The sequence below is a fragment of the Canis aureus genome, chromosome 12, assembly GCF_053574225.1.
Source record: "Canis aureus isolate CA01 chromosome 12, VMU_Caureus_v.1.0, whole genome shotgun sequence".
NCBI classification, from domain to species: domain Eukaryota; kingdom Metazoa; phylum Chordata; class Mammalia; order Carnivora; family Canidae; genus Canis; species Canis aureus.
In genome coordinates, this window is record NC_135622.1 from 57637055 (window position 1) to 57643204 (window position 6150).

General features: G+C 60.7%; 1 long non-coding RNA gene across 1 annotated transcript; it reads left to right on the forward strand.

Annotated features, from left to right (window-relative positions):
* The first annotated feature begins 349 nt into the window (after positions 1–349).
* Positions 350–3254, forward strand: LOC144324722 (uncharacterized). The gene is made up of 3 exons (XR_013390154.1): positions 350–924; positions 1863–2013; positions 3010–3254. It is a non-coding gene; the product is annotated as an uncharacterized LOC144324722 (long non-coding RNA).
* The last annotated feature ends 2896 nt before the right edge of the window (positions 3255–6150 follow it).

The window sequence follows — 6150 nt, forward strand, 5'->3', positions numbered from 1 at the left end:
GAGTTCCACAACTTTCCACAGACTGGCCCAACTTCATTTCCTGGCTTTGTTCATTTTTTTCGTTCATTTATGCAACAAATGGGAGTACCTCCTCTCGGCCAGGCACTTTTCTAAGTACTGGAACACAGCAGTGGTGATAACAGAAAGCCTGCCTTCGGGGAGCTTCCAGCACCCTTGCCCCGCCCCCACCCCCCCCCCCCCCCCGGGCACCCAGCTCTCCCCCCCACACCCCTACATGTAACCACACCAGCCTCCTGCTCATACAGAACACCAGGAAGCATTCTCTTGCCACAGTTCTGCCTGCCTTGCTAGAATGTAAGGGGCCGCCTGGTCGTAAAGCTCTGGCCACACAACAAGGCCCTTCAAGTTACCTCCTTAAGACCAGCCTTCCCTGGCTCCATCTGGGCCCGATCCTTTGCTTATACTAGGCCATTAGGAATGTTTATTGAGTTCAAGAGCCCTGGGCTGTGGGCCAGCTCCCAGCAATGCCGTGGAGCTCCTGAATGCAGGGCTGCTTTGATACATCCCCGGTCCTTGGGGCCTCCTCGCTGTCTGAGGGTGCCCGGCGGGAGGGGTATGGGTGGGTAGGTCGTGGGAGCTAGTACGCGATGGGAGAAGCCTCACTGGACACCAGCTGTGTGCCTCTGGCAGCCATGCATCCTCTTGGGGCGTTGGGGTGCTGCTCTGGAAGACAAAGGGTTTGGCTAGATGGGGAGTCCCCAGAAAGTAGTGACCCGAACAGTCCCTCCTCTGGGAATTTTGTTACAGGTCAGATTTTGGGTCCTAGCCCTGGAGGCTCTGATTCCTGGGCAGGGCCCAGGAATCTGTGTTTTCAATGACCGGCCATCCTTGGCTGCGGAAAGACTGGACAAGGTGAACAGTGAGGTCTCCACAGCTTCCTGAGTCCCTTGGATCTAAATTCAGGTAACTCAGACTGGAAGTTCTATGAGAGTCTCTAACTAAATCTGCTCCTTAGAAAAATCTGCTGTTTTTCTTCCTTTGAAGACAGGGCCCACTGCTGGGCTGGGCAGGTGACAGGCTTGCCCAGGTATGGGGGAGCCAGGCCAGCTGGAAGCTGTGTGTGCAGCCCTCAGCTTCCACGAGACTGAGTGGCCATGTGTGACGACTGTTCCTCAGAGTCCTGCTGTGCCCAGAGTCTCAGCCTGGGAATCCCTATTGCAGTGACCCCTCTGTCCTCTGAGCAGGTCTCCCAGCCACAGGCGTCTCCTAGCCTGCAGGGGTGGGTGATGGGGAGTCACCACACCTGGCGTGCAGGAGCATCAGCCACTCACTGAGCCTCAGCTTCCTCTTGGGTTCCATGGGGGCCCCTGCCAGCCTGTCTCATAGGGGGACCTAATGAAATGGCCTGAGGCCCCCCGGGGGCGGGGGGGAAGCAACGCTCCACATCAGCCCTGGTGCTGAGCCTGCAGGGAGAAAGGCAGGACTCAGGTGGGGGCAAGTAGAGGCTGGACTGCCAGACAGTCATCAGGCAAGGCCTGAGCCAGGAGCCAGGCCGAGCGGCAGGTGTGCAGGAATGGGGCAGGTAGCAGCAGCCTTGGGTGCCCGGCCCTGATGCCCGGCCCTGAGTGACGCTGCCTGCCCCATGGAGGTTGGAGGCCCAGGGCCCATCCAGGGCGGCCGTTCCTTGAGGCTGGGCTTCCTCCATCTTCTGTAGCCATGGACAATCTAGGGACCCATCTGGGAATGCCGCACCTCAGAAAACCCCCACTGGCCAGAAAGGGGAGTCAAAGTGGGCCAGAGCAGCCCAAGACTCCGGCCAGCTTCGTCTGTCTCAGCTGCAGGTTCATGCAAACTACAAATGAGGTCGGAGCCTCACCTAGTCCAACGCGTCCATTTTACAGCTAAGCAAACTGAGGCAAATCAGCTGAACAAGGCCTTCAGGTGCCCCAGCCAGAGAACCATTTCTGCTCAGCTGTCATCTGCTCCCTTTCATGCTTCCCTGGGCTGGCACAGGACTGGATCCTCCTGGGTGTTGTCCTCCAGGAGTGCAGGGTGAGTCCTGACCCCCCTGAAGGAGCCTCGGCTGCGACAGGACCTGAAAGGAGCTTTTCTTGTCTCTCTTGGCCCCGGCTCGGCCGCCGACCTTTGCTGGCCTTTGCTGGCCTTGAGGGAAGGAAAACAAGCAAGATAAACCTGCGTTTATCTCCCGTGGGGCCCCTGGCTCAGGGACAGGGGAGGCTAGGAATGTTATCTCCTCCTCACAAAGGTGAGAAGAGCTGAGTCTCAGAGCCGTCCATGCGGGCCTGGGAGGTGAGCCCGGCCCTCCGACTCCAGGACAGCCCTAGAAAGACAAGAGCACACTGTCTAATGGTGTCACGATTTCCCGGTCAAAGGATGACATAGTGAGTGGACCCTGGTGATCGCACTGCACCCCCAGCTTTGCAAGCACTTCTCTTTTTTTTTAAGATTTTATTTATTTAGAGAGAATAAATAAATAAATAAATATATTTATTTATTTATAGAGAGGCAGAGACACAGGCAGAGGGAGAGGCAGGCTCCCTGCGGGGAGCCCGATGTGGGACTCGATCCCAGGACCCCCTGATCACGCCCTGGGCCGAAGGCAGACGTTCAGCCACTGAGCCACCCGGGCGTCCCTGCAAGCACTCTGTATCTGATTTTCATTTCTGGGCTGCGATGGTCCTAGGAGGGGGACGTGACTCTCCCCGTGTGGCAGACAAGGACACTGAGGCACAGGAGAGCATGTGTCCTGCCTGGGGTCATGTAGCTAGCGAGGTCGGGGGCAGAGCTGAAGCTGGGGCTGTCTGACCCCACCTCTATTGCCTCCATCCAGAACCTTCCAGGGAGTAAATAGAGATAAGGGTAGTGCCTGTGCCGGAGCTGCCTGTGCCCTTCCACTTTACAGGCAGGGAAACTGAGGCTGGGAGGGGCACGCTGACTTGTAGGAGGCTGCAGCCAGCCCCAGCGGTCTTTCCCAGACCTGGGACCCCGTTTCCGATCTCATGGCCGGCTGTCCCCGGCTCTTCCCAGGCCGTCCAGGGTCTGCCTGCCAGCCCAGCTGGGGACTGGGCAGGGACAGACGCGGCAGGGAGGCATCCGCAGAGCCCGGCACAGCACGCAGACCTTTGGTACTTGCTGCTTTTTGCAAATCCTGAAATATCACCTTCTAATTGCTTAATTTTCTGCATTCGTTCATTTATTTAGACTAGCCTGGGGCTCTCCCGCCTGGCGTATTAGAGAACTTCTTACTTTTTAATAATAATACTTAGCATTTATATAGTGTGTTTCATGTTCAAAGTGCTTTACAGAGTTCACTAATTAATCAGAACGCTAACTGCCGCCCTGGGCAGGTTTGACCAAGTTCTGGGGCTCCTAATTGTGAGGGGTGTAGTTCCTCCTGCCGCCCGACCCCCGCTTCCCCCCCCGCGGACCCCCAATGCCATCCACAGCCAAGATCCTGGGCCATTGCTCCCAGCTCGGCCCCTGTGTGCTGGGTCACAGCCTGCCACCTCTGGGAGCCCCCTGCCCCTGAGCACAGGAGGAAACAGGCTGTGTGCAGGTGACCCTAGTGCTGGGGTGCACGCCAAAGGGGAGAGAGCCGAGAGACCCATGGAGGGGGCCCAGAGTGGGGCTCCGGGAAGGATGGAGATTTGAGGAATGACAAGGAGATCTCCCTGCAAGGGGGGTGGGGCGGGGCAGGAAGGGCATCCGAGTCAGAGGGAATAGCCCATGCAAAGAGGTGGTGTTGAGGAGCAGGGGTTTAGCTTTAGCATTGATGCAGGAGGGGAGGGGCACATGGGTACGGAGGCCTGGGGCCAGGCTGCAGGGGCTAAAGGTCCTGCAGAGAGGCTGAGGCCTTATGCACAGACCACGGGGGCTGTCAGCGTGGCTCTGCTGTTTCCAGGTTATTCGGCCGGTAGGTAGCAATGAGGCTGAGTCAAGGACAGGAGCAAAATGGAGAGGCCTGAACCGGGGAGATGGAAAGGACAGACCCAAGAGTGATATAGGGGAAGATGAACAGGACAGGTGACCAGTCAGGTGGGAGTGGAGGGGTACGTGGCAGTGGGGCGGCCTGAGGTCCCCAGGTCATCCAGGAGGGGTCCAGGAACGTGGTGCCTGCAGACTTCCTCCAGCATAGCTATGGTGAGACTGGCTGTGGGTGAATCCGTGGCTCTAGGGCTCAGAGGAGATTTGGAGAGAGGTCTGGAAGAAGCCAGACTTGGAAGTCACTGGGGTGCAGGTGGCATTTGAGACCTGAGAGTGTCGGGGCTCTCTGGGCTTTCGGGGGTGGGTGGAGGACAGGGGCAGGCGTAGGCCACCAAGGCGAGGTGGGCAGAGTGGGGCCATGTCAGCCTCACAGAGCGATGCCACCGAAGCCACGAGGGGAGCAGTTCGGGACAGCGGTGCTGTGGCAAGGCCGGGAAAGAAGGCCTGGGGAGCCGGAGCAGCACTGTGCCAGGGGGGCAGGGTGCAGGTGAGGGAGGGGGGCCGGCATGTGCACTGGGGGCGCAGGGGAAGGGTGGCCAGGCAGGGGCCGATGGGAGAAGGGGCAGAGGAGAAACTTATGAGTGTGTCCAGCAAAGAGGCAGGAGACTGGCTGAGGGGGGGAGAGAGCCCAGAGGGGCATCTGTCTTGACCTCGGTGGGGTGCGTGGGGACGCACACGGGGTGGGCTGGCAGGAGCCGAGGGGGTTTCCTGCCTGTGCAGGCTGCTTGTGTCAGTGGAGGAGGAGACGGACCTTTCCGTTGGCAGAAGGACCGGGTCCGCAGCTGCGCCCTGGGGCCAGGACCTGCAGAGCTGGTTGGCACCCAGGGGCTACCAGGATGGCGGCAGGTTTGGCCCATGGGGGGCTCGTGGTCTACATCTTAGGAACAGGCTGTGCCCAGGGAGGTCTCCGGTGTTCCTCCCGGGGTGCCCTGACAGTCCCCCTGTGGCTCCCTGCCCCCAGAGGCTCCCACAAGGACGGGGCCCATGCTCATGCTCCGTCCCCGCCTGGCCCAGTGCCAGGGCCTGCTCCATCAGGAGCCTCGGAGGGAAGTGGGCTCACTTCCTGTCAACCCTTTGGGCGTGGCGAGCGCCAGGGTCAGGTGGCCTGCCCTTACCCCAATTCCCCATCCAGCCTCCAGCATGAGGGGCAGAGACGAGGCTTGAAGTCCAAAGCGGGGGGCCCAGAGGCCAGCCGAGCCTCGGAGCCACTTCCCACGGGCCGCCACACCCCGACGGCTGGATGCAGCCCCACCTGAAGCAGGTGCAGTCCTCTAACCCGAGGAGGCCCGGGAGGGCGGCCCAGAGGCAGGGCCCAGGAGCCAGAGGCAAGGTCTGGGGGGGGTCCCCCGGGGCAGAGCAGCAGCCATCCAGCCCCACCAGGGACGGGGAGTGGGGCAGTGGGAGCACGGGGACGGGAGTGGGGGGGAAGGAGAGGAGGGGGCCAAGGCAGGGCCGCTGGTGTCTCCTCTGAGCCTCTGATCATCTTCACCGACAACAACCGGGGCTGGGGCTCCGCCAGGTGTGTGCCGAGACGTTGCTGCCTCGGGGGGAGGGAGGAGCACGCCGCTTCTCCGTCTCCACTCGGGCTTCTGACTAAGGGGGTGCTCAGCGCCCGGCCCAGCGGCCGCCTGGGTTCGCAAGTCCTCGGGGCTGGGAAGGCGAGGAAAGTTAATTGAACAGCTAATAGGCCCCGTGCCAAATAATAATAATTAGCTTTTACTGAGCCTGTGCTTGGTGCTCCCCGTAGCTCTTCACACGAAGCACCGCAGTAAGGTTCGCCGCAGCCCCGGGAGAGAGGTGTCACCAGTGGGGTCCCCGCTTGACAGATGGGGAAACTGAGGCAGCCTGTAGGGCAGCAGCGTGTGAGGCCACAGCAGCAGGACCCAAGCTGGCACCGAGCTTTGGGCTGCGCAGAGCCTGTGGTCCCCCGATGCACACAGGCACCAAGGCTGGGATGCCCGGGGGATATGCTGTGTGTGCGGCGTGTGGCGTGTGCGCGACGTGTGTGGTGTGCGGGCACGATGAGTGCATGGTGGGTGCGCAGCATGTGTGTGTGGCAGGGGTGTGGTGGGGGTGTGTGGGAGTGTGTGTGGTGTGGGAGATGGTGTATGTGAGACGTGTGGTGCGTGTGTGGGAGGAGCACGGGTGTGAGAAGTGTGTGTGCACGGTGGGGGTGTGCACGGT